The sequence below is a fragment of the Canis lupus genome, chromosome 21, assembly GCF_011100685.1.
Source record: "Canis lupus familiaris isolate Mischka breed German Shepherd chromosome 21, alternate assembly UU_Cfam_GSD_1.0, whole genome shotgun sequence".
Taxonomy (NCBI): domain Eukaryota; kingdom Metazoa; phylum Chordata; class Mammalia; order Carnivora; family Canidae; genus Canis; species Canis lupus.
The window spans coordinates 5,193,913-5,219,665 of NC_049242.1; the positions used below are offsets into that span (position 1 = coordinate 5,193,913).

Sequence of the window (25,753 nt, forward strand, 5' to 3'; positions counted from 1 at the left end):
TGTTGTCTCCAATTTGGTTTTTGAGGAAATGTACAATTTATGTCAGTTGGGTAAGTACCTAGAAGTGGGATTGTTGCATTTAACTTTATAAGAATCTGCCAACCTGTTTTCTAAAGTGGCACGTCAGTTTCTTCCCTGCCCTCAGTATTCAGATATCCTTGCTGGTCCATATTCTAGCCAGGACTTCATCCCAGTCATCCTTAGTTGGAAGAAATGTAAACTATGGACTCACTTTCAGAGAAAGCGATAAAGATAATGAGAAAAACTATGGACTCAAAAGGAGAGATAGCATCTCCTCACCTTGGCCCATTGGTATGCAAAGAGTTAGGTAATTTCACACATAAATCAAGCAATTGGAATTTATTAAACACTTTGCCTGTACCCAAAGCATGCCGTGCACTGCACAAAACTGGATCCTTTTATTCACTGAATCTTTATTCTGCATTTCCCCAAGCTGTATTCTGAGGGAAAACTCTAAAAAAACCCAACCATTTTGGTTATCAGATATGTGAAGGAATCCCTCTTCCTGGAAATGAACAATTCACCTCAACCTATCAATGACTCAGATGTGCCTCAGTAAAGAAATCGGTTTGGTTTGTTTAACTCACAGTCCTCCAGCTGACGTAGCCATGGAATTTTTATTCAACAGAGTACCTCTTTAAATTTCATGAATCCATTTCTCTTTAGAGTGGTTTGAAAAATACTAGTATATAGTATTATTGGAGAAAGAACACATATACACACACATCCCTATTAAATGGGAATCATAATCCCTACCTGATAGGTTCTTGTGAGGATTCAGTGAGATGAAATACATAAAAGTATCTTTTACAAGGCCTGGTATGCAGAAGTTCATTAAAATATACATTAAATTTGGAGAAAGAGTAAAGAAACGTTGCAAAGTATAGTAGAGGAGTAAAGGCCTGTGCTCATTATACCAGTTTGTCGAGAGCCTATTCATACCAGGCCCCGTGCTATGCTCTTTATATATGTTACCTGGCTTAAGCCTCACAGTAACCTCAGGAAATATAGGTACAACTCTTGTACCCAGGTCATATAAAAAGTATAGGACCGATTCAGAATTCAGATCTAGATCTAGATCACTCCTAAACAAACTGCTAACCTTTCTCTATACTTCCTCTCTCAAGACTAGGAGTGTTCTAGGGGTTCAGAAGAGGGAAGGAGAGGATGAATACACTTTTCTTGACTCAACTTTATGTCAAAGATGGGATTCAGTGTCACTGCAACTAAGTATGTCGTATCATAAGCAACATTGCCTTTGGGGTCTTCCTGCCTCCTTGGGTTCCCAGCTCTGTGTTAGCACACTTGAAGCAGTGAAATTGCCCTTGGAAGTTTTCCTGCCTGTTAGGCTGGCTTGAAGTGGAGTCCTGGCAGTTCTCTCCCAGGTCAACCATTCTTGGCTTGCTCTGGAGCTGTTCCACTATGGAGCACTCAGGAAGACCTGAATGGTCTCTTCTGTCTACAGAGCTTGAGTTCTGAGCTGTTTTGCCAGATGGAAATTCAGCTGTAATTCTGTGGGGTGGGTACACCTTGATGTAGGGATGTAATTGTGTTTCCCATTCGGATGGACAGTTGTCACAGGAACATTTGTTAAATATTCTATTATTTTCCCATAGACTTCTAATGTCCTTACTCTCGTGTGACAATTTTCCTTTGATTTGCGAGTCTTTTTCCCGACACTCTTTTCTACTCTGTTGGTCTTTATACTTCTTCCAAAACCATTTCACATTGTTCAAATTATAATGTCTTGTAAGTCATCATATACCTGGTAGAGTAAAGTAATTTCCCCCTGTCTTATCTTTTCTTTTTCTTTAGAAGTAGGGTCATTATTATTGAGCTTTGTATCCTGCCATATGAATTTTAGAGTGAATCTGTAAAAAAATATTAGCAGCAGAACAGCTTTTCCAAACATACTGTTTTGTGGTCTGCCAACATACAAAATGAGTAAAAATTCCTGCTTTGGGATGGAGTCTCTGGATGTGACCTTTCAAGCCCCTTTCAACCCCTGAAACCGTTTATTTACCAAACTTCTGAGGTGTCCCTGAACATAGAAGTGAGAGTTGTATGCCAGTGAATGACTAATGGTGGGAATTTCCAGCCCACAGAGAGAACAATGTCAGAGGAGAAGGTGGGAGGACAGATTTGGGATGGCATGTGTTAACCCAGTCCATTCTGGAGAGTTTTCCCTGGGACTACCCTTGACATGTGTTCAGTAATTGGAACTAGGTTTGTTTGCAGGAAACAATAGTGTTTGCCTTAATTATGACCCTTTATAGAAAGGGAACAAGGGGGGAACAAGGTCTCCCATCTAGGTAAAGAATCCCTCTGTGATGACAAACCACTGGAAATCTGGCTGTTGTCCCTGGAAGACAGAGTAGTAGAATTTTTACATCATAAAACTCTCTCAGATCACAGTCCACCCCTATCAGGGGAATATGACTGCACAAACAAGATGAACACCAGTTAAAAGGTAATTTCCTGACATAGTCTCATGTGGAACAAATTGAAAATCCACAGCCCTTCAAGAAAGACTTTTTTTTTCATGACTTGATCTTTAAAAAATTGTTTCACTCTTCACTTCCCTAGCAGATGTTGCAGATTTCTGAAACAGGCAGGGACCTTTGGACTGAAATGAAAAATAGATCACTTAAAAATGTAAAATTCAGTTCAAAATGTTTAAAATATAATAAGTGGGGCCTGGAAAGAGTATAGCCCTGACTTTGAGGATTTCCTTTCTATGTTATTCAGATGCCATAAATCTAGCAAAGAGCAACACTGCCCCAAATGTGATGAATATTTTTATAACTTTCTTTTTCCAGGAAAATGGTACATGTGTTGGGAATAAATGAAAATTGAGTGCTGCTATTGATAAGGCCTGGACAAATTATTATGTGTTTAAGGACGTACCAGAGGGTGCAATCAAGGATGCAACAGTTCTATAAATTCTGTACACGTTCATGTTTTACTCTGCCTTTTTTTTTAAAGAACACACAGTTTTTCTTTTCTTTCTTCTTCCTTTCTTTATTCAGATTCTATTTCCTTGATATCAAACTTTGCTGATTTTTAATTTTCCTTCCTGTAAGAAACAACATCAAATACGTGCTCATTCATTTCTTTGTTCTACAGATATTTATGGAGCACTGATTGTGTGCCACTTTGTTGACCCCTGAGGGTAAAGGAGGAAACAGAACAGTTACAGGCTCTCCTGGTATTTAAAGTTGTAGGAGATGAGAGACAGGCCAATGGGGCTAAAAGCATGATGAGTGTCATTTCATAATCAGAGACATTTAGGGGACACTATTCAGGGGATCAACCTAACCTTGGGATCGAGAGGGCCTCCCAGAAGAAGTGATGCTAAGCTGACCCCCAAAAGATGAATAGGAATCAGCCAAGTGCAAAAAAGAGGACAACTGGTAAAATCCTTAAGGATAAAAAGAGAAGGGATTAAGGGTACACTTATGATGATGAGCATCAAGTACCAGATACCCCTGTTGGAGTACTGTATCATACACCTGAAACTAAGATAGCACTGTATGCTAATTCTACTGGAATTTAAAATAATAATAATAGGGGCACCTGGGTGGCTTGGTGGTTGAGTGGCTGCCTTCAGCCCAGGGTGTGATCCTAGGGTCCTGGGATCAAGTCCCACATCAGGCTCTCTGCCGGGAGCCTGCTTCTCCCTCTGTCTATGTCTCTGCCTCTCTCTGTCTTTCATGAATAAATATATAAAATATTTTTAAAAAATAATAATAATACTGAAACAAAACAAGTAATTAATTAATTAATTAAAGAGAAAATGAGAGTCTTTGGGGCAGGGAGACTGGCAAGTGTCAAGCCTCTGAGGCAAGTGTGAACATAAATGTTTGAGGGAACAGATAGAGTAGTAAAAATTACTATTTTTAAAGTTTTCAAGACCCAGAGCAAGTTCTCTAATACTTATCTCAACATGTGTACTCAATGTGTGGATAGTTTCCCCTGCATCTGGACAAATAAGGAGTAGAAAGATAGCAGATAGCTACACATCATTGGTACCTGGTTTACGTAGGAGTCCATTCATGCACAAATGAAGACCAGCGAGTACTAATGCACTATGGCTTCCCTTACCTTTATATTTCTGCCTCTTCCACCTGGTGAACTCCCAGCTCTCCCCCAAGACTGGGTGTATCATCTCCCCCGGAAGGATGGCTTCCTTAATCCTTCTTCCTTGGGTCTGAGATAAAAGCCTCTCTTCTGTGGCCGCACCACACCTAGTTCTTACCTCGGACAGAGCACTTCCCACACTGCGTTTGTCTTCCAGCTATTCCCCTGTTCAACTTTGACTTCCTTAGGGTTTGAGACAAGAATGAGAGAAAAGAGGGGAGTGTCTCGGGGGAGGCTTTGGAGTCAAAGAGTCCTGAGTTGAATTCATAGCTTGGCCACATGCTGTGTAGCCTTGAGATTTAACTAATCTGGGATTCGGCTTCCTCATCTGTGATTGGGGATACTGATGGTTATATCTTAGAATTGTTTTGATTGTTAGAGAATAATATTTGTGAAGTGCTTGGCACAGGGCCTAGCTTTAATTGCTCACAGTAAAAATTTACTGAATGAATGAAGGAGGAAACATGAGGTTCGTTCACAGAATTGATGGTTCAGGATTCTCTTTACGCTGTATCCAATTCCATGATCAAAGTCCTGTGAGCTCAATCCTGGGCCTTGTCTCCTTATCTAGAAACTCCAGAGGCACAGATGTCCTTCAAACATCTGTTACCCTGCTGCCTAAGGAGTCTGGCTTGCCATCTTACCTTACCCTGCAGAAGCTCTGAATCCAGACTTCCAGCTTCCTGCACACCCTACAGCTAGAGGAGAAGACTTGTACCCATCCATTCATGCAACATGTATTAAGAGCCTACTATGTGCTAGGGACCATGATGGATATCAGTGACGTAATGGAGACCCGATGAGATGTTTGATTAATTTATTTATTCGCCAGCATGCTCAACAAATGTACATGATACCTTCTTTTTCCCCATGGCCACGCTGGATCATCTCAGCCCTACCTCGTGTTGTGCCGATTATGTTCCTCTATCATCCCTCTTTTCTTTCCCCTTCTCCTAGATGAAATATAAAGGCATTCTTATATATCCTGTTTAATTTTAGCATTTTGGCACAGGTGCCAAAAGGAATACTTTAATTACAATGAAACTCTGTATATGAGGTCATATGAAGAAGACTTCCAGCTTCCTGCATTGTTTGAACACCGTAGACTGAATTAACTGGTCCTGAAGGCAGGGAGAGTTGGGCATACCTACCATGTAATGTATCATCTATCCACATTAGAAGCTGATGCTCTTAGAAGTGTTCCTAAGAGGACGAAGCACAGATGACAGCCGAGGATCCATGGCAGACGGAACTGTTGTCTCTCTTGGGTGGTGTATGACTTCAGTTTACAGAGGGTGTTGACATGTTAGGATTGTTTCATGAGCCTACTGTGCACTTTTCCTCAAAGTGAGGCACGCTTACCTTTTCATCCAGCCAACAATTATTAAGAGCCAGCATGGACACTGCTGTTTCTCTCCTTTAGATTCACTTGGTCTAAGCAGGAGGAGGAGGCCAAGAAGTGAACAGGTCACCACAGAACTAAATGGGGGTGAAGAGCACAGGTCTCTGAGTGAGTGCTACCTTTGAAACCCGTTAGTGACTTCTTGCAGTCAAACTGGGGTAGTTCCTGAACTTGCATGAGCCTCTGTTCCCTTATCTATAAAATGAGGAGAACAACAGCATTTGCCTAGAAGAAATCCTATTGAAGAGTCTATGAGGTCATCCCTGCACAGTGCTGCTCATGGTGTCTGGAACATAGTAAACCCTTCATAAATATTAGCTGCAATTTGTTCTTTGATTTTATGTCTTTTATTGCCAGAAGCTATAACACAGTCTTCTACAGAGTGCTAGAACGTTGACAGGATGTGACCAATGGGACCTACGCAAAGGCTTCCCGAAGTGGTATCGGAACTGGGCTTTGAGGGCTGAGTCATAGGGGAACAGAGGGAGAACCAGAGGAACAGCATGCTAGGCTTCCATAATCACATGCCCAAATTCACAGAGGCATGAAAATTCTGTAACAAGTCAAAGGACTATTCAGGGAAGTTCTGTAAGGTGAATGGATGAGAGTAGCTAAGAGTTAGGAAGAGTTAGGAAGCCAGATAGCTGATAAGGAGCCAGATAAGTTGATAGGAAGCAGGATGCCTGGGTGGCTCAGCGGTTGAGCATCTGCCTTTGACTCAGGGTGTGATCCTGGAGTCCCTGGATCAAGTCCCACATCGGGCTCCCTGCATGGAGCCTGCTTCTCCCTCTGCCTGTATCTCTCTGCCTCTCTCTGTGTCTCTCATGAATAAAATCTTTAAAAAAAAAAAAAAGTTGATAGGAAGCCAGAAGAGGTCTCCTAATTATTCCTTTTATCTCTAGCTACTGCCAAACTACTCAATAAAAGACATGGCGTTTAGCAATATGGATGCACATCTGCATACATAGAATGTTTAAAAACCACACTGTAGAAAAATAGAGAAATTCTGATAATAGTTAACATTTGTTTGAACTTCATGGATTACAAAGAACTTTAAGACACATGCTGTTTTAAACCTTATGGTATCCCGGGGCGCCTGGGTGGCTCAGTGCATTAAGCGTCCGACTCTTGATTTTGGCTCAAGTCATGATCTCAGGGTCATGAGTGAGACAGAGCCACCCCCCCCATCCACACCATGTCAGGGCTTAAGATTCTCTCTCTCCCTCTGCACCCCACCCCGTCCCACTTGCTCACTCTCTCTCTTAAAAAGAAGAGGAAGAAGAAAGAAGAAGAAAGAAGAAAGAAGAAAGAAGAAGAAGAAGAAGAAGAAGAAGAAGAAGAAGAAGAAGAAGAAGAAGAAGAAGAAGCAGCAGCCTTATGATATCATGTGGTTTGGCATTATTAAGACTTCCAGTTCATATAGAGATAAACTGAGGCTGAGAGGTTAGGTAACTTTGACGAGATCACACAGTTCAGGGTAGCAGAGTTGGGGTGGTAAACCCATCTAACTGTAAGGCCCAGGCACTTTGCAGAAATGACCTTCTTTATGATCATAACTCTTTCATTATCAAGCTAAACATTCTCCCCTAAGAACTCTTAATTATCTGTTAAAAAGCCAAACTTTGCCCTTACTGTTTTGGTTTTCTAAAATCCCGCTGAAATCTCCTTTAACCAGCTTTCCCCTAGTTTTTACTTCAACTATTATTTTGTGCCTTGGATATCTGGGTTTTTCCATTTCCATGACTATCCTGTATCTTAACTTGCTCCGAGCCTGGACACCTGAAAGTGTGTGCCAGACGAATCCATTTACAAGGTCACTCCAGCCTTATCAGCAAAACCGCCTCCCGTTCACTACCCCTTGTTAGAGATCCCTCAACTTAATTTCGTGACTCCACCCCCATCTTTCCCATTTGCTCCCTTTGCTCTCTCACCCTCTGCCTTGGGTGTTCTGTTTGCCTCAGGCCTGAAAAGGTTTGGGCTGTGAAGGACTCACATAGGGAAAGCCCTGCCGGGTGGGAAGATGTAGTCGTGAATGCCCACCCCCAAGCCGGGGGCTCTTATGAGACCATGGGGAGTCTGCTGGCACTGCTCTGCGAGCCCCCGAGGGTCCCACTGCCCCAGATGGTCCGCATAGACTCCTCCATGGCAGTGTGGCCCTGCCACTCTAGAACATGAGCCTGCAGCTAGCTGGGTGGTCCAAGCTGCAGTCTGGGGAGCCCTGCCAGCTGCTGATGCCTAGCTGCTTCCCCATGTGTGGGAACTGAGCTGGAAAGTCGAGGAGGCGAGTGGGTGCGCGGGGGGTGACGTAAGAGAAAGCAGGGCCCCCAGAGGCCCGGAGCTCCCTAGCAACCAAGCACGCGGACAGTGACCCTGTCATATGGCAAGAGTGCCACGTGCAGCCTGTGCATCTGGCCTGCCCGTCTCAGCTGCAGATCAGAAGGGGAAGCAAGGTGGCTGAGCTGCCCACGGAGGAAGGTCAGGGCTCTAAGTAGCGCGATCAGCCGAATGTCTTGCCAGGAACGTTCTGGCACGCCCTCGGCAGAGGCACATGTTCATCCTCTTCTGAATGGTTTCCAGGACTTCGTGCTCCTGAGCGCCCTTCCTCACAGAAGTTCACTTCGGCTTTGCACACACACCCCCACCCGCTCTTAAGATTCAGCAGGTAGGTGCCTGCTGGGCTAGTCCATCGCCTGTCTGTTCTGACCTCGGCATCGTAACACCGCCTTACGTTAATAAAACACTCCTGCAGGCTGAGTGCTTCCTCACACATGCTGTCAGGTGCTCCCTCCGAGACCCCACTCAGCCTCATTAAGGGCCACACTGGGGACATTGGCTCAGCTTTATGGTACACCTGAACACATAGGCTCAGAGAGGTCAACAGATCTGTCTGAGGTCACACAGCTAGGAAATGGCACAGCTGGCACTTAAACCCATGCTTTTTGATTCTAGATCTAGTGCTCTTTCTTTTACAGATACTTAGAGGAACAGACAGACAGGGACACTGAGAGTGGGCTAAATCCAACGACTGTCACATATGCTTATAGGGCCAAGTGACCCTTTTCAAATCAGCTCCCCAGCATCCTTCTCTACCCTCCCCACCAAGTGAAAGACTAATCCTTCTAAAAGCCCTCTGCTCTCTGTTTGCTACCTTAATCCCCAAGATCCCATCTGTTATGTCTCTGAACACAAATGCACATGGCCCATTTAACTGCAGTGATTCCGGAAAGAACGAGAAAGGCAGGAAACTGGGACAAAATTCCCTGATTAGAGCACGGCAGGCAGTAGGGTTTGGGGACAGATTCAGGACAGGGACTAGCAATGAGATCATCGTGGCAGAAAGAATACAGCCACATATAAGCAGTGGGAGCCCACGCATTTGATCAGCAAGATGGAATTCAACATTGCGTCTTCAGGGTGCCCTGCCTGTGAGTGGATCACAGGGATGGAGAAACAGGGACAGTGACAGAAATCTGGGCGATCAGACAGGGTGAGCTAGAGCCGACCATCAGGACTCAGAAGCACAATCACAGTGCTTCGGATGGCAAGAGCAAGGCAGTGCCTCTCACCCTAGAGAGTCTGAGCTATAGGCACTAGTACTTAGTCACAGACGCGTGACAGGGGTCCTCCAACCACAATCAGCTTCAAGGTGTGAACCTGGTCTCAGGAACAAAGGCAAAAACCTTGTTTTCAGAACCAGAGACTTGATTTACAGCCACACTTGAAATCTAGCTTCTAAAGAAAGAGGGATGCTGAGCTTGGGAATAGCCAGGATGGGGCACTCCTCAGTTTGGGGCATGACCCCCATATTGCGTATTAATCAGAATAAGCCAGGTTATGCTGCAGTAACAAATACCATCAAAATCCTAATTGCTAAAATATAAAGTTTTATTTCTTACACAATATGCCCACCATGGGGGAGGGCAGATCTGTTCGTGGTCGCCATTTAGGGACTAAGGGTGATAAAGTAGCCACCACTCAGCATTGCTGGGTGCTGAACCAGAGAGAAAAGAGAGTCTTCAGAGGTCTTGAATCAGCAAATGAATTCTTAGCTGGAAAGTGATACACAGGGGCCCCTGGGTGGCTCAGCGGTTGAGTGTCTGCCTTTGGCTCAGGTCGTGGTCCTGGAATTCCAGGATCAAGTCCCACATCGGGGTCCCTGCATGGAGCTGGTTCTCCTTCTGCCAATGTCTCTGCCTCCCTCTCTGTGTCTCTCATGAATAAACAAATAAAATCTTTAAACAAGAAACAAACAAAAAAAAGAAAGTGATATACATTAAGTGCTCACAACTCATTGGCTAATCACATATCCACACAAGGAGGCAGGAAGTACAATCCTGCCATAGGCCCAGTAGTCAGAGAGCCCCATTCAGTGAGCAGCCCTTAGTGAGGCTCTGATGTATTAGACTCATGATGGATTATTACCTTCAACTTTAGCTGTGAAACTAAAGGTGTCAGTTATAGAAATCCGGAAAACTTAGATTTTTCCATCATCTAACAAGTATTTTTCAATCAATTGCTATATGTGACACCGTTCTGATGGCCGTGTATACAATGACCACATATCAATTCTTCCTTCAAGTCCCTGTCTCAGGCAGAAGAGAACAAACCCACATAGTGTGATAAGAGCTCCAATAAGGAGAAGCTCAGAATTCTGTGGAAGACACGTGAGAGGTGACTGGTCCAGGTTGAGCAGTAGGGAGATAAGGTTAAGGAAGGCTTTCATGTTTACATGTAACTCTCCTCCTTAAAACACGCGTGCGTGTGCACACACACATACACACAGACACATGCCACAAAAGAAAATAGAATGAATCAATAATCCTCGGCGCTGGAGTCTATCCTGTATCCTTGCCATGTGGTTGTCCCTTCCCTACAAAGACCACACTTCGTAGAGGATTGCTTTTGGTTTTATACACTCAAGTCTAGCTCTAGACTTCTGGTCACTTGAAGGTAATTCGATTTGAAGGACTAACAGCCTCTCCCTCTCATTCAGACAAGAAATGTTCTCCCTTAAACTCTGCCACTGGCATCAAAACTTCTATTTCATTCCTTTTTCTATCTACTGTGTAGCCTATACCTGTGGAATGCCAAACATTTTTGGAAACCAGGCATACCCTCTAACACCTTAGCCTTACTATCCATCCAGCATCAGTCACCAGGGACACCCAGTATGTCTGTGGACCAGCAGCTTCAGAATCACACCTTAGCCTGTTAAAATGCAGAGTCAGTAAGGCAGCACTCCCTTGCCCCCCACCGCCAAGACCTACTGAATAAGACTCCGCCTTTTAACAAGATCACAGTGATTCATATGCATATGAAAGTTGGAAAAATACTGACCCAACTGAGAACAAGTGACATTGACCATGAGATAGATTATTTTTTTATACCAAAAGGGGGATCTTTATAAATCTGAGGCATGCAATCCTAATAGGGAAGGCAAGTACGGATTAGACTTCAGAAGCCAGCAGGGGAGACAAAGCCCTGTGCTGAGAGGAGAGCTGCTTAAGAAAAATGAGAATCTGATGAAAGATGGGGAGAGACAGCAGAAAAAGGAGAGTTTTGAAGGCACACTTTACCCCCTTTTTATACTCTTTTGCCTAAGATAGACTAGGGAATTATGCTGGCCTTTGTTGGAGCTTAGAAGTGAACTAGGGATTCAGGCCCCTTCCTTTTCTCCCTGCTAACTAAATCTGTGCATGCAGAGCTGTTGCATCTACCCGCATGCCCCTTCACTGATTCGTACCTCCAGCATCGGCCACACAGGGAGTGAGTGAATCCATTGACTAAACCTCTCCATAGCCTCATTAAATGGCACTTAACTACCAAAGAGCATCAACTCCAGAACTGGGAGACTCAGAGGGACAACCAAAGTCTGCGCTTTTTTTTTGAGTCATGAATGTGGAGGGAAATTTATGAACTAGCAGATGGATTTTTTTTTCTTAATTTGAATGACAGTTTCATCTGAAAATCTGAAATGGATGACCGTGTCTAGTCATATACTTCCAACATTCAGGCCTTCTAAATTTGACCTGTTCCCCCAGGTGAGCTGTTTCCAGTAGCTTGCCAATCCACTCCTGACTGCTAGGTGTCTGTTTCTGCGTCTACATTACTATTCCTATTGTGGCTGTTAGCCTTTCTCTGCTGACGTAGCTGTAATGAGCAATTCATGAGGGATTTTATAGGACTCAGAAAGTTGACTTATCATAGCCCAAATAAAATTTGCTATGCCAAGAGTTATATCTGAACCAAGTGAATGGCTAATTATTTCCATAACATTTTTCCATAATGTGGCTCTAACTGTAGTTTATTCAAATACTTGTCTGTGATTTTTGGAGCACATCCAGTAGGGCATTTCCACCCAGAAGACCTAAGGTGAAGCTAATAGCTTTCTGTTGCAAACGTATTAGAAACCAAACCCTATAGATATTATATTCAAAATGACTGCTATGATCAGGATGTTACCTGAAGACTATCATTAGTGCTATTATAACTTCACCAGTAATGCTTATTAGTAATAGTACCTGCTGCGTAAGCAAAACCAATATACTAAACTGCATGTATTATGAAGCAGTAGACATAAGAGGTTTACATTTGCCACTTTTCCTTTAAATCATTTTTTTAAGCATATAACCCTAAACAAACAAAACCCCTCCACAGTCCATTCTGCTTCCTCTCCATCTTTTTGCCCTCCTTGAATAAGTTCTCCAAAAACCCTGACCTCCATTTCTCTCCTTACTCTATTCTGAGCCCATTCAAATCAGGTTTCTGTATCTAGATTTCCAATAAAATAGATCTTGTCAAAGTCAGCAGTGCTGTCCTGTTGTCCATTCCTGTCATCAGTTCTCAACTGTCATCCTATCTGACTTATCAGCAACTGTCTTGGTCACTCTTTTCTTGACACACTTCCCTCACTTGGCTTTCAGGGCACCACTCTCTCAAGGTCCCAGGTCTCTTCTGCCAGTTTCTTCTTTGTCTACCAGTTCTAAACAATGGGGTTGGAGGGGAGGTCAGTCTTTGGACCTCTGTTCTTCATCTATACCCACTCTTTAGGTGATGACATGCAAATTCATGGCCTTAAATATCTTCTGTATGCTGAAAACCCCCAAATGTATATTTTCAGCCTGGATTTCTCTCCTCAACACCAGACTCATATATCAAGTTGCCTACCTGACAGTTACACGTGGTTGTGTTAAGCACCTCAGCCTTGACATATGCCAAGTTAAATTCTTTACTTCCAACCCCCTATTTGCCTCAAAACCAAAAACAAAGCAAAACTGTTTCAGTCTTCCCCATTTCAGAAAATGATAATGCTATACTTCCCTTGGCTCAGAACAAAAATCTTATAGTTGCCTTTGATGCCATTCTTTCTCTGTCCACATCTAGTCTACTGGTTAACTTCACTGGCTCTGCCTCTGAATCTGTCTGACATCCAGCCACCACCCACTCCCCATGGCCACCACTCTGGTCCAAACTACTACCTCTTCCCTAAGTTATTCCTACTGCTTTACTGGTCTTCCTTTCCCACACAAACATAGCTGATAGACCGATTTTTTTTTTTAAGATTTTATTTATTGATTCATGAGAGACACACAGAGAGAGAGGCAGAGGCACAGGCAGAGGGAGAAGCAGGCTCCATGCAGGGAGCCCGACACGGGACTTGATCCCGGGTCTCTAGGATCACACCCTGGGCTGAAGGTGGTGCTAAACCACTGAGCTAGGGCTACCCGAATGATTTCTTTTTTTTTAATTTAAATTCAGTTTGCCAACATATACTATAACACCCAGTGCTCATCCCATCAAGTGTCCTCCTCAGTGCCCATCACCCAGTTACCCCATCCTCCTGCCCACCTCCCCTTCTGCAGCCCTTTGTCTCCCAGAGTTAGGAGTCTCTTATGGTTTATCTCCCTCTCTAATTTTTCCCCACTCAGTTTCCCTTTTTTCCCTTATAATCCCTTTCACTATTTCTTATATTCCACATATGCGTGAAATCATATGATGATTGCCTTTCTCTGACTGACTTACTTCATTCAGCATTAATACCTTCCAGTTCCATCCACATTGAAACACCTGGTAGGTATTCGTCCTTTCTGATGGCTGAGTAATGATCTTTAAAACATAAATTAGATTGTGTCACGTCTCTGCTCAAAATCCTCTAATGTCTTTCCATATCACTCAGAGTAAAAGTTAAAATTCTAACAATTTCATAGAAGGCTCTCCAAGATCTGCCTGCGCCTCCTCTACCACCACCACTCTTCCCTCCTCTGCAGCAGCCACCTTGGTCTGCTGGCCATGCTTCAGACATGCTGAACATGCTCCCACCTCAAGACTTCAGGAATTCCTCCAGCTATAACTTCACTTCAAATGTCAAATGTCATCTTATCCCAGAAGTCTTCTCTGATCACCCTACACCCTCCAGCATAGCCTATGCCCCAGTCCTGCTCTCTTTCAATACTTATCATTATGTGATATATTACTTATTCATCTGTGTAGTGTCTGTCTTTCTACACTGAAATGTCTACTTCATGAACCAGAACTCTGTTTCATTTACTGCTACAACCCCAAAATATGGCAGTAGGAGCTCAAAATATATTTTTTGAAAGGAAAAAAGGAACGAAGAAAGGAGGAGAGGGGGAAGAAAGGGAAGGAGGAAAGAAAGAAGAGAAATCCATTCTCCTATTCTCCTTATCTCAGAGTATGGTTCAGTTTTTAAGATGTTATTAATTTTTCAGATCAGGGTTTTCATAAACCAAGGCACACCTGTCCATTAACTGGATGTCAATTTACCATTTACTAACTAAGGGATATTATACAACTTAATTGACTTCTCTAAAAGTCTTATTTTCCTCATCTCTGAATTGGGTGGGGAGTAGGGAGGAATAGTAAAATATACCTCAAAAGATTTGTGAAGATTAAGCAGGGTAATGGCTTTTGATTGCTTAGCAATATGCCTCGGACTTAGCAAGCCCTCGGTACAAGTTGATTATTATTAATACTATTGTGATTGTCCTTACTGGTTACTTCTCATATCTTTCATCTTACTAAATTATTTTTTGAATTACTACAGCTTGGGGTTCCTGGGTGTCTTTGGCTCGAGGTCATGATCCTGGTTCCTAGGATCAAGCTGGCTTAGCTCCCTGCTCAGCAGGGAGTCTGCTTCTCTCTCAGCCTGCCCTTCCCCGTGTGCATGCATGCGTGTTCTTTCTCTCTCTGTCTCTCCCTCATTCAAATAAATAAAATCTTTTTTAAAAGTTACTCCAGCTTAGGATTGTTTTCAGAAATTGTAAATTTTAAATGGTTCCCATGTAGCACAAGAAAGGACAATTGGAAACATTTTGACTGTTTTTTTTTCCCACCCCACTCCCCTCACCTTTTTTTTTTTTTAAGCTATTTAAACAAATCTTTTCCTTAGAATTTGTGACTCTGCTCTTCCCACTCTATTCTAATCTCAAAACATTCTAAATCAAGTTTAGTCTTTTCTTCTTTTTTAGTATACTAACAGTGTACAGTGGATGCACTCTTTTCATTCTCTTCCTAAAGCCCGTTATTCTATGCAAATGCACCGTGAAGGGCATTCTGGGTATCTGTATCAGAATGGACACAAGGATCCCTCTCCTTTTTTCCACAAGCCCTCGTAAAATATCATCAGAGTTACTTACATCCCCACAATTAGTGTTCCTCCTAGAATCTGAGTATCTCTGTCAGGTAGGATGGTACATGCTCCCTCCAGACTCAGGGAGGGCAAGGTTCAAAACACCAGCAAGATCTGGTGTAAAAGGCATGGCAGGGGAGCATCATGTCTATGGAGGGTCCTGAGTCTGGTGCAAGTGGAACTCTGATAATCCGATCAGCAGGCAGCTTCCTGCCCCTGGAAAGAGCAAGATGGGCCTAGAGCTCTGATCCCCAGAGCTCATCGGCTAGCCTTCTTCTCCCTTCCCCTTCACTCTCTGGCCCCTCCTGTGGGTAGGCAGCATCTGTTCCTAGGCCTCCTCAGGCTGCAGCTCCAGATGCAGGTAGTAAGTTGAAACGCAGGGTGCCTGGGTGGTCCAGTGGTTGAGCATCTGCCTTTGTTTGGATCAGGATGGGATCCTGGGGTCCTGAGATCGAGTTCCGCATCAGGCTCCCTACATGGAGCCTGCTTCTCCCTCTGCCTGTATCTCTGCCTCTCTCTCTCTGTGTCTCTCATGAATAAATAAATAAAATCTTTTAAAAAATTTTTTAAAAATGAGTTGAAATGTAGCATTTCTTTTTTAAAAAATTTTATTTATTTATTCATGAGAGACACAGAGAGAGAGAGGCAGAGATACAGGCAGAGGGAGAAGCAGGCTCCATGTAGGGAGCCTGATGCGGAACTCGATCCTGGGACTCCAGGATCATGCTCTGGGCCAAAGGCAGGTGCTAAACCGCGGAGCCACCCAGGGATCCCCTAGCATTTCTTTAAATGACACTAAGTCTGTCTAAACAGACAGAAACCCAATCTGCAGTACTGATAAGAGCTAATCGTTGGGGGCCAATCAGTTTAAGTAAAATTAACTGTTGAGCAAAAGGACTTTAGAATCAACCTGATGATGTACTTAAAGGCAGCCCCAAATGCCCCATGTATGTGTTCCCTAGGGTCTGCCCACCTCAACCTCCTTTGTTAAGGCTCTGGAAGCCATAAATGTCATCTCTGTGTAGATATCTCCTGATATTATATTCTTCCTTTTAAATTGTAATGACAGAAGTTAAATAATAACTGACACCAGTATTAACTGAGCCTTGTTAATATGAAGCACTTCATATGCATTATCTCTTATAATCCCTACATTCATGCTCTCCATTTCACTAATGAGAAAAACAGAGATCTTAAGACTTGAGTAACTTGCCCAGGTTTTAAACCGAGCTCTAAGTACAAAATCTACATTCTTAACAGCTATGCCATAACGGCTGCAGAAAATTAACTTCTTTTCCAGTTCACTTTGGCTTCTGTCTTCTCTGTAGTATAAGGGTATCTTCTACACATTTTGACGTACAAGGGTCCTAGCTAATGTGCCTCCATGAAATTGGCTTTACTTTTTTTTTTCCTTCTTAACACTTTCATGTTATTGTTCTTTGCTCTTCCACACTTATTGGATTGGTTCAGTAGAAAATATGTCTGCAGCTTCATGCTTTTATTTTAGCTAAGTGAAGTACTGCATTTATGTAAAATTCTTTATACATACAATATCTAGTATACTAAAGAGGGAATTAAGCATCATACTACTTTTGCAGCAGAGGAGACTGAAGTTCAGAAAAATGAAGCAACTTAATGTCATAGTATTCCAATATCAAATACAGGCCCCTTATGTCCAAATTGTATACTCAATGCACTGCTTCCTATTTCCATAGTATGTGCTTGTAGTATATGCCTACCACTGTTTTATAACAGACTCTGGCTTAGTTTTGTTTTATTTATTATAGTAATATTATAGTGGGGCTCTGAAGTCAGGGTGCCTGAGTTAAAATTTTGGCTCCATTGCTTACTATCTCAAGGAATTATTTAACATCTCTATCAGTTTTCTTGTCTGTAAAATGGGAATATTAAGGCGCCTGGGTGGCTCTGTCTGTTAAGCATCTGCCTTCGGCTCATGTCATGATCTCAGGGTCCTGGGATTGAGCCCCTGTGTTGGGTTCCCGGCTCAGTGGGGAGTCTGCTTCTCCCTTTCCCTCTACCCCTCGTGCTCTCTCTCCCAATCTCTCTCTCTCTCCCCCTTTCGCTCTCTCTCTTTCTCAAACAAACAAATAAATAAAATCTTTTTAAGAATGGGAGTACTAATAGGGCTATCCTAGAAGGTTGTTACAGTTATGAAAGATGATGGTGCATAGTGTCCAACACAGTGACTGATGCATAGTGAGTTCCCAATACATGATGCCTATTATGTTATTTATCGATGATGACTCAAATAAACATATATTGGAATTTCTTTGACATTTGCATGCCCATGATTTAGAAATTGCTCTAATGTTCCCTGCCACCCACGCACAGTTTTAGAGTCCCTTAATTTGTCATTGATTTAGGTATTTGCCCTAAAGTTTTTACATAAGCCCCCCAAAGGTTACAAGCTTAGCTTCTAATGGGAATAAGACTGAGGATGAGGAGACCAGTTGAAGCCAAATACTGTGTTTTAAAAGTAATTTGTGTGAGGTGAAAACAGTGTACCCTAACTCCAGAGAAATACAAAACCAGTTAGAGTAGATTATTACAAGTTGAATTGAATTAAAGTCCTCAACTGATTGGTTTACAAGAATGTAGTGTAAGACCATCTCCAAAACCTTCACAGTTCAGAGTTCACTGTTGTTAGTTTTAAATGTTGATCCCAGAAGGCTCCAGTTAAAAGATGTTCATTTTCTGAATGGGACTTCCTAACCGGCTGCTTTGATCTTAACGTGAGTCAACAACCATTATGTCATCCCCGTCACATACATTTGAGTGAAGAGCTTAGCTACCAGTAATAAGGTGATCTTTTTGTTTATGAAATGTCATTGTCATTTTCCCTTCCTTAGTGAATATAATTTAATTTTTTAAAAATTACAAATGTACACTAAAATGCTAAACACCCTGGGAGAAGAACATATTTCATATTTGTGGTTGGATTTCATGCTTTAGTTTTTATATTGTAGACATACAAATTGAAATCTTCTTTTTTTTTTTTTTTAAAAAATTGAAATCTTCTTAAATAACTGAAGACCTGCCATTAGTTGATTGTGACTGGTTTGGAAAGAGAAACTGATAGGTATAAAGAATACATAGGATTTTTCCCATTTTGGACATTGTTGTTGTTAGAAGTGATCTTTATTATTGAAAAACAATATATCTGTTGTTAACATAACTGACTTCCCTTGGTAGTTTTGTTGATGTCATGTCCACTAACGCTTGTACCTCACCTCCTAGAAACCCGTGTTTCATGGTGACCCTTTCCTCTTCACCTGATCTCCTAGTTCATAGGTAACATAGTTATCATCAGTGTTATTTACCTGTCAAAAGAGAAAAAAACAGAACCTTCAAGTCAGTCTATTAAGATGACTATATATACCATCAAATGACCAGCTAAGATGGATAGATAGTACCTAGTCAACTAATTAAAAACACACAACAGAGAGCATTGAATAAAATGATGACAATGTCAGTTAACATTACAAATCTGTTGCTTCATGAAACAGAATTATAGTTATTTGAGAGAGGATTTCTGAAAATATTTGTATTGCTTTTTAAAGCATGGAGCTTTGTCAGCAGAGAAGCTATTTTTACGTAGAAACAGTAGTGAAGGTATCTTATGTACACTGCACAACTAAATTATATCAACATCTTGCATTGCTTAAGGAAACAAACAGATTCCAAAGGTTTATTCTAGAAAACAGTGTTTAATCAATTTCTTATACGGTCTTTGAACATAATCTAGTAAGCAGATGCGGAGTTAACGGCTTATTATGTTCTCACTCCCTATATCCATTCAGAGTCTGCCAGGCTCAGAATAAAAGTCAAGACACGTGCACATAGAAACTCTGTAGATGTTTGTAGCATTTGAAATTAAAATAGTGAGAAGGCTGCCTGGGTGTCCCTTCAGACATGGCACAGTGGAGCACAGGGACAGGAAATATGCCAGACTGCCTCTGCAGGAGGCTGCTGAGAACACGTGCATCAAGGAACAAGGAACTGCTTAATGATTAATCACTGTCAACCTTTGTTCTCGTTAAAGACTTGATTGTTGGACAAGGCTTGTAATGAGGGACTGTTTTGGTGTCTGTTGCTATGAGATTGTGTTCACTGATCCTCCGTTGATGTAAGCCTCTGTTCCCGGTTTACCCAAGTCGAACAAACTGGAATGAAAATGCTCTCACAGTGCCTGCTAGTGGTGCTTAAAGAAGAGGCTCTGGATATTCTGTTTACCGAATGTTACTCCAGCCTGAAAACAGAGAACAGATATCCAAGAGTTTGGCTCGGCTGACTTCTGGCGTATGAGATTTTAGCAAAATAATTTTGAGACAGTTTAACAATAAAAGAAATCGAGAGAAGTGGATTTTATGGAAGTGCTGGCAGACAGACTCTTCCCCCAGCCACCCACACGCACATACACACGGGCACCTCTTCTTTCTGACAAACACAGATACTCGGAAAGCAAAATTTAAAGTCATGTTACCCATTCTTTTGCCTTCTATAAATAAAATACTGGATTGTGTTTTGCAAACTGAATCCTTAACCACCAAACCATGTGAGAGGCTGAAGTGTGTGTTGGCATTTTTCTAAAGGCTAAGAAAAAAATCCCACTGTTCTGTCATTGACTAGCTGCGGGCTTATGGACTTTTGTGTAACTGCTTTTGAATCTTAATGTTACTTCTATAAAAAGATTAATGGAACATTTTAAAGGAGAAAAAAATACTATTTTTAAATGTAAGAAATGATTCTTCTTGGTTCATGTGACCTTAAAAACCTCTAAGTCTTACGAATGTTACTGCATCATTATCATGAAATTACTTCTAAAATATATCCTTCTGTGGAAATGCTAAAAAATATGGAATAACTAAAACTGTTGGTGATACCAACAGATTATACCTACTACTCCCCACCCCGGCCAAAACTATTTCTTTCTTGACAAATAAAGACTGTGATGGTTGTTTGATGTCTGCACACAGCAACTTCTCTCCGGATTTCCATATTATATAATAACCACTTGTTCAAAATATTATAGGTCCTTCTTTTTGCTTCCTTTTTTTCCCGTTCCTCCAAACTCACCCACAGTATGATCAGAGAAGTTGAGTAGGGGCTCCCAGACCTCTAGCAATCTAAAATAGGGCCCCTCTAGCCTCCTGTGTTCCTTCATAGTCTGCAGATAACTGAGTGTTCCTCTGCACCAGAAATGATCCTGTAAAACCCAGGAAACTGCTTCTCCAGAGTGTCCCCCGCATATAAAGGTAGGTAGGGGCCTGGGAAAGCCCTTTTGGCCCACCCTGGTATCTCTCAGTAGATTTGCTCTAAATCCTTCCAAACAGGAAAACCAGTTTTTACTGAAATCTCGGAATAGAAATCCAGTTTCCTTGGCAAAACAGTCACAGTATACAACCTAGAAACACCAGTTTTCATAGTGTCGCCTCTGCGTTTATATACGTATCTACATGTGATTAAAGATACAGAATGAGGGCAGCCCAGGTGGCTCAGTGGTTTAGCACCTGCCTTCGGCCTGGGGCTTGATCCTGGAGACCCGGGATCGAGTCTCACATTGGGCTCCCTGCACAGAGCCTGCTCCTCCCTCTGCCTGTGTGTGTGTGTGTGTGTGTGTGTGTGTGTGTGTGTGTCTCATGAATAAATAAATAAAATCTTTAAAAAAAGAGATACAGAATGAGGGGCACCTGGGTGGTTCAAGCAATTAAGCATCTGCCTTCAGCTCAGGTCATGATCCCAGGGTCCTGGGATCAAACCCCACGTGGGGCTCCCTGCTCAGTGGAGAGCCTGCTTCTCCCTTTCTGCCCCTCCCCCTGCTTGTGCTGTCTCTTGCTCTCTCACTCTCTCTTTCCAATAAATAAAATCTTTAACAAAATAATAAAGATATAGAATGGAAGTGTTCTCTGATCACAGTATTTATCTGCTGAGGTTACAATGAAGGAATACCCTAAATTAAGACAGAAATCAGAAAGTTTACAATGATACCAATAATTATAACTGGCTCGGTCACTTAAGACACAGTGTGCAGTAAGTAGATCATCCCCAATGCTACAAGCTGTTCCCGATTCAGCTCATGGAGCTGCAGCCCTCTAAGGAATATCCTTCACTGAGCCATGCTTTATAAATCCTGGTAGGCTTGATTGTTTTTTTATCCTTGACTGTAGATAGAAACATTAAGGAATACTTGACCATTTTATGAAGGAGAGCCTTGAACAGACATCCTTGGATGTCTAGTGGCTAACCTAAAATCCTGCGGGGGAGGTCACATGGACATAAATCACTCTCTCTACAACAATGTGAATTATTATTTGCATTTAAATAGAAACACTGCAGCCTTCTTTTACTATAATAGATGCTTACAGGTAAATTACCACACTTTTCATGGCTTCCCTAAGAAATGAAGGGATCATATATCAATGCCCCTGTTTTCTCCCACTCTCTAAAGACCCAGTGTAATATTAAGTACACAAGCTGGTTCCATTGATATTTACTCGACTAAGTTTTTCACCACATACCAACAGCCTCTCTTTGATCTTTCTAAGTAATAAATATGATCAACTCACTAAAATAAGCTATATTATCTAAATTTGTTGCTTTTCCTCCTAAAAGCAGTGATCATCTCACTTGCTTTTATAACCAAAGAGCCAGTAAGATCCAAAGATTAATATCTTCTTGGTATGGAAAGCTATATAATAGGGTATATGGATGAATGCTGTATTACCTGGAAGAAAACCAGGAACCCAGCTGCCAAAAAAAAAAAAAAGATTCAGGTAGAGTAAAAAAAAGGTGTGAGAAAAATATTCAGATTTAATTGAGAAACGAAAAGTTGTAGGACTAGGGGTTAGAAGAACTGCTGTACATGAAGAAGGCCATCTTCAGCATTAAGTGGGATATGTATTTGTTTTAAAGCAACTGAATTGCCCTCCCTTTATATGGTTTCTATAGCTGGTCAGGTGTGCATTAACATTATATCTAACTGTGTTATTTTGCTTCTAAAGAGTTCAAAGTATTTTAGCTTAATTAACCCTCAAAATACTGATTAATTTAATCGCCTTTCTAAAGTGGAATACTAATGCTTGTCCAATACCTTGAAAAACGCAACTTTGAAAAATGATACTAGATTTTAAGTGGTATCAATACTGCTAGGTCTGTAGGGAGAAAACTGAAATTAAGAGCCAGCAAAGATTGGGGTTTCTTGGGTGGCTCAGTCAGTTAAGCATCTGCCTTTGGCTCAGGTCAGGATCCTGGGATCAAGCCCCATGTGGGGCTTCCTGCTCAGTGGAGAGTCTGCTTCTCCCTCTCCCTCTGCCTTTCCCCCTGCTTGTGCTCCCTTGCACTCATTCTCTCTCTCAAGTTAAAAAAAAAAAAAAAAAGACCTGGCAAGGATTAAATAAATATGGCGAACTTCAACTAAAAGTCTATCAGGTAAATCAGGTGCCTAGAAAAGATAATCAAGCTGTGTCTTACCAAAAACAACTGCTTGATTCAGTTAATTTGTTTAGTTAGGTAACATTTTCAAGCCAATTATTTGGTAATACTGTACGCAAAGAAGATAGTTGTCTGGTTTTAAGTCTCCACCATATCCAGTATTGTGACTTGGCCCACATTCTCTTAAGTTTATGAACAGGCTGGAAATTTTACAAATTATTTTTGTGGGCTTTTTTTTCTTATGTGGATGGCTAGATAATATTTTTAAATTATGAAAGGAATCCAATTGGCTCAAATTTAGTCACAGTTTTGATTTAAATATTCAGAAATGCTCAGATATATACTAAATGAACTGTTATTCGGATGCTGCCAGCAGCTGAAGAGCTTTTGCAGTCCCAGATGTATATCCTTTTAAGAAGTACCACATGGATCTGGAAAACACAAAACAGTGTAAACACTGGTAACTGTACAATGTATCAGTCTCCCCTCATGCATTCTCTCCTGATCAGTCTTAGGAACATAAGCCACAAATGTTTACCCAATTGAAAAATCACTGGACAGCTATGTTCAAATCAGGGAACTGTTTCCAGTTATAAGTAACAGAATCCAATACAATCAACCTACCCGAATTGCTGAGAAAAAAAAACTTTAAAAGTTCATAAAACTCTGTATGTTCTAAATTTAAGTTCAAGGTCTTAATTAGAAGCAAAAAGACATGTATAGTGTCTTGAATTGACAAATAATAATAAATATTCTCAGGTGAGGCATTTTATATGATATTTGACATTGATACTTGTTATTTCATTGAGAACTTTTGATATATATGCTCCTTTTTAATAAAACCTACATAATTGCAAATCATGTTATAGATGAAGTTTATCTGATTTTCAAGCAATTGCTTATTATTTATGTAACAACAGATATATTCCAGGTATCTATTTTATGTTAGTCTTATGTGTGGTAGTAGAAATGCATAGATGAATATGAAAGTCCATGTTCTTGGAGTAATAATAATGTAGTAAGAGAAAAGATACATGTAAATAAATGACTAATATATTCTGTAAAGAAGATAAATACAAAATGTGATTAGCACTCGAGCAATACCAGCCACCTATGTTGGACAGTGCCAAGATAGATCTGTCTTATTCTGAATTCTCTATTCAGATGAATTGATATAAAGAGCTTATGAACCCAAAGTTATAATAGAAATCCTTGTAGATGACAAAATGTCAAAAATTGTCGATATCTAAAAATATTCTAGTAGTCTCCACCATCTTGTAATCCAAACAGACATGGAGAAGCTAAAATACTGTGTGTGTGTGTGTGTGTGTGTGTGTGTGTGTGTTTAAGACACCCTAATCTTTTTACTCAACATAATCAATAAAATTTTTAGGTAACTTCTTTCTGTATTTATAACCATAAAGTGACAGCAAGTCTGGTAATAGTTGTACAGCTGATTTGATAATGTAGACAGATAATCAAACCAAAGAAAGTTGACCTTCCTCTTTCTTTTCCACAGTGGACTTTTCACTTAAGGTTATCATTTTTCTAAAACATTATTTTGGTATTCCGCAGATCAAAATGTGTTTGTATAGTTTGCATAAATAAGATTTGGTAAATAACCTGATTTTCTGGGACTTGATCCAAATGAAACCTCTAATCTTTTGAAGTTCATCCCCTAGTGATTCTTAGGGAGAACTCAGTTTTTTTGAAGTCCCACTGAAGTATTTAGTGGCTTCCTTTGCTAATCCAAGGGAGACGTCAGGGCTACATTTAACAGAGAACAGATGGCTCCTTTGTAAATGTCCTTTGTGGTCGTGATAATAATACATTCAAAAATAGCTAATCATGTTCCATTAGAGTAGATGGACACATTTGAAGATATTGGCCACAGTCAGTATATTGTGTCAGTGCATCCAGATTTCTATGTTTACTAGATAACCTGCAATCACCGAAGTATTCTCTCATTTGTCTTAAGAGGAATGTGTCAGAATATGTGGGCTCCTTTGTAGGTTAATATATTTTGTATATTTTAGAATAGAATGGATATTCAAAGCATAAAAATAGGGGCACCTGCCTGGCTCAGTGGTTGAGCATCTGCCTTCAGCCCAGGTTGTGATCCTGGGGTCCCAGGATGGAGTCCCACATCGGGCTCCCTGCAGGGACCCTGCTTCTCCCTCTGCCCCTGTCTCTGCTTCTCTCTCTGTGTCTTTGGTAACTAAAATCTAGAAAAAAAAAAAAAAAGCATAGAAATTACCTCCAGCAAAATGTTTTGTAGATTTTTTTTTTTTTTACAGAATCAGGGAAAAAAAACAGACTTTACAGAGTCAGATCAGAAAAGTGCCTTCCACACTGAAGTACATGAACAAATCCAGAATGAAGTTTGAATTTTCTCAACATTCCCATCCCCAAGCCTCATTTTTCTTTTCTTCTCTTTTCTTTTCTTTTCTTTTTTCTTTTCTTTCTTTTTCTTTTTCTTTTCTTTTCACCTCAGTCATTTCAGAAGAAAATAACCAGTGTGATTTCCTGCTCCTCACCCCAACCAGATCAATGGAGTATTTGTTTATTATGGTGGCAAAACCACTGCATGTCATATTCTTAAGTTGCATTGTAGACTCAATGAAAAAGAGAAATTGAATTATTTCATTACAATGGTATTTATTGTTAGATTGATTCAATAAAAATGGAATTTCAACAATTCTAGCACTGAGAAGAAATTTAGAGATTATAATCTAACTTCCATATCTTAACATTGAAGAAAATAAGGCCTAGGAAGTTTAAAAGAGAAGACTATAAAATTAATAAGGTTCACAGGTCACATGAACCAGATTCCTACAAGAATTAATGAAATAATGTCAGTGTGTGTAAGAAAAATAAGGAAAACTTGTCAAAGAAAACCATAGTTTAAAATAAATGCTAGCTTTTCTTGCTTACCTCCTATGAGCCAAACACCACCGCATATTTTACCTACTTAATCGTATTCAAGTCATACAGCAATTATATGAGGAACACAGTATCATTTGCCACTTAAGAGAGAAGAAAGTGAGACATAGAGACTTTTATAACTTGCCCAAGAACAATTAGTAGGT

The 25,753-nt window shown here is 41.0% G+C and overlaps 1 protein-coding gene and 1 long non-coding RNA gene across 3 annotated transcripts in view; one reads left to right on the forward strand and one right to left on the reverse strand.

The window, feature by feature from the left end:
- MAML2 (mastermind like transcriptional coactivator 2) overlaps positions 1–25,753 on the forward strand; it is a 342,775-nt gene that overhangs the window by 290,975 nt on the left and 26,047 nt on the right. The window lies entirely within an intron of this gene.
- LOC119864941 lies at positions 18,921–24,717 on the reverse strand. The gene is made up of 2 exons (XR_005375424.1): positions 22,704–24,717; positions 18,921–19,482 (listed from the first exon to the last, which is right to left on the reverse strand). It is a non-coding gene; the product is annotated as an uncharacterized LOC119864941 (long non-coding RNA).